Below are 7,210 nucleotides of genomic sequence, written 5' to 3'. Positions count from 1 at the left end.
CAAAACAGATACCAGCTTTGTTTCCATTAACTACAACAGTACTTTCACGTGCACATGAAAAAAAATCCTTTACAATAAGGAACTTTTCACCCAGAATCTAGAGAGGCAGGGTCCCCTTAAGATAAAGCTGATAATTTAAACAAAATGCAAACTGTCGCATAGCCCCACATGGAGAGAAACAGGAAGTTGTTTCCTTTTACTTTTTTGCAATTAAGAAGCAACTCACACATCCCAAACCAGTTATTCTAGAGTAAAAATCTAGAAGTTCTGGTAAAGTTGCTATCTCAGGAGCCCAAGAATGTAAGAGTATTAGAAAAGTAAAATACAGTCAGGATTTTATGGCAATGGGAGTTCTTACAGGGGCCATGTGAGTGAAGGGTTGGTTTCATCACAAGCAGCTTTGTTCTTATGGCCCTTAACAACCGCCCAGGCTTCCGCATCCATTCCCACTGTGGACCACTGTGATGGTTTTATATAATGCTCAGGGGGAATCACCTACTTCTGATGTGGTTTGAATTTGAACCCATGAAACTGTCAGAATCTTTCCATCAAAAGAAAATGTGAAAATTTTGGCCTAACACACATGGGTGTCCTAACTGTATTTCTCAACCTTCTCTCTATTTTTATCTATCTCACTGTGTGTAAGGAGCTTTGACCAACTCGGCTCACAGCCCTGATCTGCTAGATGGATTTTGTCAGTCCCTCTGTCACACCTGGCAGGCAAATCAAATGAATTTGACCCAGGGGCAGTTCAGGTAGAGAAATGGAAACATCAGAACTTATCTAATTACAGAGAAGCTACTCTTGGGTCCTATCTTATCTTCTGCTAAAAAATGTGGCCTTACTAAACTGGAAAGACATCAAATAAAGTGGTCTCTTTGCCTCTGGCTTTCAGCAACTGTGACTAAGAAGTTTAACCTGTTACTGTGAACTACAAAACAGGCCAGGGATACAAAATCACCGACCTACATTGTAAAGAAAGTTTGAAGGGGTGGGGCTTACCTTGCATTGTGGCAAAACCCACAAATGCCTTCAAAAAATAGAGACTATGAAGGAGCAAGCAGGGGTTAGGATTGGGGAGGACTCTGAAGCAAGGATAGTTTTGGAGTTTTGTTTAAACAAAGACAGAGTTTAGTCTCAGTTAAGAACACTTAAGTCACTTAAGTCGGAGCTGGAGAGATGGCTCACCAGTCAAGAACACTTAAGTGCTCTGTATCAGCTCAAAAGGCTGTTCAGGAAACAGAAAAAAGGAGTGAGCCAAGAGAAACCAGAGCTGAGCTTGGCAAAACCCTGCAAAACAGCAGTAAGATGAAGCACTTGGTCTGGTCTGCAGAGTTTCAAAGACAAAGTGGGAAAGTGCTGAAGCTTTGCAGTTCCAGAGGCATGGACCTTCTAGGAGCTGGTGGGTCCACAGCATGAAGGAGACAGATACCTCCGACCAACTTCCCCAGGACTATCCCTGTCTCCACCCTAGTTCTACCTTGCTCTCAAGTCCTGCTTCCACCTCATTGACTCTCCACAGGAAATCTTCCCTAAATCCTGGGAGCCCCACCCCCCCAATAGAATCTGGAATGCAGAATGAGGTTAGGGGCCGTGAAGCCCACTTGCACTAAGAGGAAGACAGAGTTCATCTTCCTAAGCGTAGTCTTCGGATTCTGTCCACTCCCCCCCATTGCTGTTCAGCTAACTCAGTGTGGACCACTTTCCGACCCCCTTGGATTGAGTTCTAGCAATCCTTGGTAGTATGCGATACCGAGTTTTATCTCTCTAGTCAGAAGCAACTTCCAGTACTTCCAGTACCTCCTTACCACCCTGCTATTTCATTTAACAAAAAAGAAAAATTGTTGGAGACCGAGCCAAATAAAGCCACGAGCAAGACTATGGGTTACTTGTGAGCCTGAGTGTCATGGACACAGTTAAATATTATTAGAACCTCTTGCAGAAGCCGAATTCAAACAGCAGAGGATCAAGCCATTGGCTAACATGACTGATGCCCCACACCTTTCTTGCTGTCAAATGGGAAGCAGCAACTCCAGCCCGGACTCTGGTCCCATCCCCCTTCTCATTTCTAAAACAATAATAATCCTGCCTCAAGCCCATAGGACTTCCAGAGCCGAACTTCACCCTCCCTCTGTCCTCCGGCCTGGGGCCTCCCTACCACTCCACCTGGGCGAGTAGAGTTATTCGGAAAAAGCAGGCATTTTGGCTGAAAGTTTTTTTTTTTTTTTTTTTTTTTTTTTTTTTTTTTTTTTTTTTTTTTTTTTTCAACTTTAGGACTGCTGCTCCTGCCGCTGTTGAGAACAACAGCAATGACAAACAAGCCAGGCTGGGCGAAAACCCAGAGCTTCTCAAAAGTTGGTCTGGCTACGCAGCAGCCCTGACGAGTTTGCAAGAACACAGGACTCAGAGTTAGCATCTACTCACCTGGGTGTGCCAGCCTCAGAGACTAGAAAGAGAATTCAGCCCGGGACAGGTCTGTCACGCCCCCAGGATGCAAAATCCGCCTTTGGAGTGGAGGTCCTGGGTGATGTAGTTGTAAAGAGGTCTTAGGAGAGTCGGGCTTCTCTCCCCCCCCCCCTCTTTGGTCCTCTGGGGACAGTTTAGCAACAGCCGAGGAGGATAAAGACGCTGGGAGGAGAGTTTGGTCGCTCTGGAAACCCTGACTCCATTCTTGGGGATGGGGGCTGGGGGAGAGGGTGAACAGCGTGAAAGGAGCTGCTGGGCTCGGGAACTCGCTGAGTAAAGAGGAAGGAACTGGGGAAGGAGGGAGGGAGCAGAGGAGTGAGGGAAGGAAGGAAAGGAGGAAGGGAGGGAGGGAGGGGTGAGAGCCAGGAGATGGCAGCTTCTAGCTGAGATTTCCACCTTCTGACGAAACCCTTGCGCCCAGCAGCCCAGCAAGATACTAGTTCTCAAGCCTCCTCTCGAGCGCCCCCTGGGGGGGTTCCTGGGACTCATCGACGCCCCGCCCTGGTCGCAGCCCTGGAGCTCTCCATGGTCCTGCCGCGCCCTCAGCCCTGATTCCCCGCTCAGCTTTGCAATTCCCACCAGCTCCTGAGAGGCACGTGATTAATTTCTCCGTATTCTGTACTCTGTGATAAAGCAGTGAAATCACAAGAGCTGAGGGGAGAGGATAGGAGATATGCTTTTTTTGCATACATTCAAGAAAACTTCTTGACTCAACTCTCACTAAAAGTGGGGATGACATCTACATGTCAATAAATGATTAAATGGAGTGAAAGGCTATTTTTCTCTTCACCTCAGAGTATTTTCCTGAATACAAACACCTCACCATACTTGGGGGATGTATGTTTTAAAATAGAGTTTTTGGCTGGGGCTGAACCTCAGTTGTCAGAGCACTGGCCTAGCATGTAGAGGGTTCTGCATTCAAACCCTAACGTTGCACAAAGCCAGGCATGGCATTGCATCCCCAAAACCCCAGACTTTGGGAAGTGGGGGCAGAAGGCTCAGAAGGGCAAAGTTACCCTCAACTACAAAGGGAGTTTGAAACCAGCCTGGGTTAGTGACACTGTCTCAAAAAGCCCAAACCAAAACCATAGGTCTTATTTAGGGAGCAACCATTGCCACATATTATAGAACACTTTGACTACACTACAAAGCATTTGCACAAGAAGTAGTGGGTTGGCTGGTTTGCTTTGCGGTGTACTAAGTGACTTATGGGGTAGTTTGGAAATGATGACTTTTCTGTCACAAAGTTATCCAAAGTCAGATTCAGGCAAAGGGGTGATGAGGAGGCACGCCAGGCGGTTCCCAGTTGTCTCTGCAGGAGTAGATAAACTAGACAACCAAAGACTCCCCATGATCAGGATCAAATTAGACTTTATAATCCATAAGGCAATGAATAAAAGACTCTCTCTGCACCCGGGGGTCCCGCAGAGGTTAGAAATGATGGGCAAGCTCACGGGGCAAGGGAGGAAGATGTCTCCCTCTCTGCTTGCTGAAGTACTACCCAACAAGCTCTCTTGTAAGGTGAAGGCTTTGGTTATAAGCTTTACACCACTACACGGTTCCCAGTTCCCAAGGCCAGAGAAGAAGAAACGACAGGAGAGGGCAAAGGGACCTCATAAATGATTCTAGAAATCAAAGGAGAAGATCTTTGAGAAGAAACAGTTTCCAGAAAAATCAACATTTTTCTTATTTCAATTGCCTCGCACGCTATTCTGAGATGCCATATTAGCTACAAGGCTAGAAAGATAACCCTGGGAGAATCTAGCTGTACCATGGAGCTTACACAGGAATCCATGGTCTGCTTTGACTGAGACCATTTAGGTCATGTGATTATGCGCAAGCTAATCACTGAGGCTTTGGCTGGTGAGGTTACAATAAAGGACAGGTCCTGGTGTTTGGAGCAGGAAATATGTTCACAGTACTCCTGGGAACAGACTGGAGCTTCATCTGAGTCACACAGACTACAGCTGGAAGGACTGACCTCCCAGGAACACTCAGGGTTTCCTCCTAGGGAAAGAAGGATGCATTCTGGGAAAGTAAAATCAACAATATGTTTGTCAATTCCTCCTAGATTTTATTCAGTAGCATCTAACCCTAGAGATGAAGTTTGTGTTGGACTGAATTTGCAAAGATGAAATAAAGAAAATGAATGCCTTATTTATTTTTCTTGCATGTTGATTGTGAACTCTAACATTTATATTCCATGGAGGTGATATCTCTGGTTTTTGGGTTTTTTTGTTTTTTTGTTTATGTTTAAACTTGTTCATGATTGGAGCCACAAAACCTAGGAGAGTGTCTCCACTTAGTAGACAGCAAATACACACTTATTAAATTAAAAAATGTTTTTAATATTTTCTATAATGTTTAAAGCAAACTTCTTTTATAGGCAAGAGGAAGGCAGTTATGAACTGCTGAACATATACTATTTTCATAATCTCTTAGTCAATTCTACTTATCAGCCCATTTAATTCGTATAACAGCCTTTTTTTTTTTAAAGGCAAGAGGAGCTTTAATGGGAAAAGGGGGGAGGATCCACATATACTGTTATAAATAATGAGAAAGTCCAATAAATATTCTGAATCACAGATCAAATTAAATATATTCAATGTTATTTGTAGCAGGAATGACCAATGGCTGGTTACAGAAAATCATAAAAGGGAAGATGAAAAATGTATAACAGCCTTTTGAAGTAGTTTTATTATTTCTACCTCAAACCAGGTTTAGGTGGTTGAGATAACTAGACCACAGCTCAGTTCTTGCTGAGTATTGCTTGAAGCTGGCTCTAAAGGCACCTAGCAACTAAAAGTGGACCATAGAGAAGTTACAGTCAAAACCAATCGAGAAAACCCTAATGCAGTTACCCCCTCCCCCATGCCAAAAGCACAGGCATGCAAACTAAACACAACACCAAAACTTGTGACTGCCAGCAGGCTTCGGCTCCCTAATTAGAAACAAACAGTTTGCCTGCAAGCCAGTACGCAGAACACATGTGCAGCTTTATGCCAGGATATTTCTCTCTCTCAATCTCTGTCTCTCTCTGTCTCTCTGTCTCTGTCTCTGTCTCTGTCTCTGTCTCTGTCTCTGTCTCTGTCTCTCTCTCTCTCTCTCTCTCTCTCTCTCTCTCTCTCTCTCTCGTGACACTGAAGGTAAATTCAAAGAGGCTCTATCAACAGCTCGACTGTACAAATGATGATTTATAACCAGCTAATAAACTCTGTTCTTCATCACTGCCCCCACAGCAGTTTGCCCACCAGCCGGAGTCCCCTCCACGACTGTGAAATCAAAACCTTCCTTTTCCCCATTCCACTCACCTCCTCCCAACTCTCCTTTTCATGGACTCTGGGTTGCTGGGTTCTACAGCCATGGTTAAGGTTATCTAAAAGCCAGGCCGCTGAACTCGGTGGCACCAATGTTCCCAAGCTGAAAGGAGGCTCCAGTACTGAGTGGCTCCACTCGCTGGGTCTGCTGGATAACATAAGGGGAGGCATCCGCTCTGTGTCCTATGCCAGTATGAAAGGCATCTCACCCATCAATATGACAAGTCAAAGGCTGGAAGGGAGCCAGGGAACAAGAGAGAAGGGATGTGAACTCTTCCCCGTGTGCTTGCTAGCATTTTTTAAGGGTAGCAGATGATGAAGGCGAAAAGCAGGCGGAGAGTCAGTGCCCTACATCAGAAACCTTGGCTCCTTCCCTGAGTGAGTCAGGATGAGCATTTTGTTTTGAAATGAAATTTCTGTTTTCTTTTCTTTTCTTTTCTTTTTTTTCTTCCTTTCAAGCTGTAGGATGGTTACACATACAACCAGTCAAGCGATGGCTGTAAATAACAGGATTTATTTCTGAGACCTTGGATCAAAGAAAAGCCTTGAATTTCACTTCAGGGTTATTTATAGCTCAAAGGTATGAGATGTGGGTTGTTGATTTCCCCCCCCCCCTACTTCATGTAATTTTGGGAATTGGAGGATATGCTCTCCTTTCATAGTTCCATGTACTCCTGAGGTGAGTTGTGTTACTAGAAAGCAGAAAGGACTTTTCCAAAGAAGCCTTTCTAAGATGTGAAGAGTCAAGGGAGAACGCATAACTCTTGTTCCAAGCTGAGGTGGGGATTACAAGGACCCTGCATGACCTGTGAATTCCTCTAATACCCAGGAACAAGCTATGCTAGGGAGGGCCACCTGATACTTGTTTCTGCCAATAGGTGGCATCAAAATCTCTCTAGCTTTCCCTCCCTAAATTTTAAAAGCCATGAGCATTTTTTCTTCCTGCAACTTTACCGTTCACTGTGGGTGGCGTTTGAAAGGCCACTAATTGACTCTGTTATTTCATAGCGGGTCACCCTATTATCTTTGAAGAGAGATTCTCAGTCACTCTCTAAAGCCCAGATTCTACATCGTAGGCAGAAGGTTCTTGAGTGAACCCCAAGACTTAGGACCCTGAAACTCAGGCAGAGGTCCCCCCTGACACAATGCATCACCCGCCTGCCATAAGCCCTCCAGACCCTATTCCTTTTGGGCTGAAGGAACACTGGCATGCAGCTAGCACCCTGTTGTAGACTCTACTGTTTGCCCCCCCCTATTCATATCTGTTTTATTTTTCCTTATGAAGAAAAGTATAATTCTTTGAGAGGGGGTAATGTTCCCAGCCGCCCAAGTCTACATTTTCCAACCTTACTTTTGGATGGTTTAGTTATATGAGTCAGTTCTAACCCTGCATTCTTCAGTGTGGCAGCACACATACCCATTTGCAT

At 44.9% G+C, this 7,210-nt stretch overlaps 1 protein-coding gene across 1 annotated transcript in view; it reads right to left on the bottom strand.

Annotated features, from left to right (window-relative positions):
- The window catches only part of Cpne4 (copine 4), a 458,320-nt gene extending 455,277 nt beyond the window's left edge, over positions 1-3,043 (bottom strand). The window contains exon 1 of the mRNA XM_021206230.2: positions 2,425-3,043. The gene's annotated coding sequence lies outside the window, so the exon portion shown is untranslated. The remainder of the gene's footprint in view (positions 1-2,424) is intronic.
- Between the last annotated feature and the right edge of the window lie 4,167 nt (positions 3,044-7,210).

The sequence above is a fragment of the Mus pahari genome, chromosome 10 (assembly GCF_900095145.1).
Source record: "Mus pahari chromosome 10, PAHARI_EIJ_v1.1, whole genome shotgun sequence".
Lineage (NCBI taxonomy): Eukaryota > Metazoa > Chordata > Mammalia > Rodentia > Muridae > Mus > Mus pahari.
Note: the sequence above shows the minus strand (reverse complement) of the source record. Positions and strands in the feature narration are given on the sequence as shown.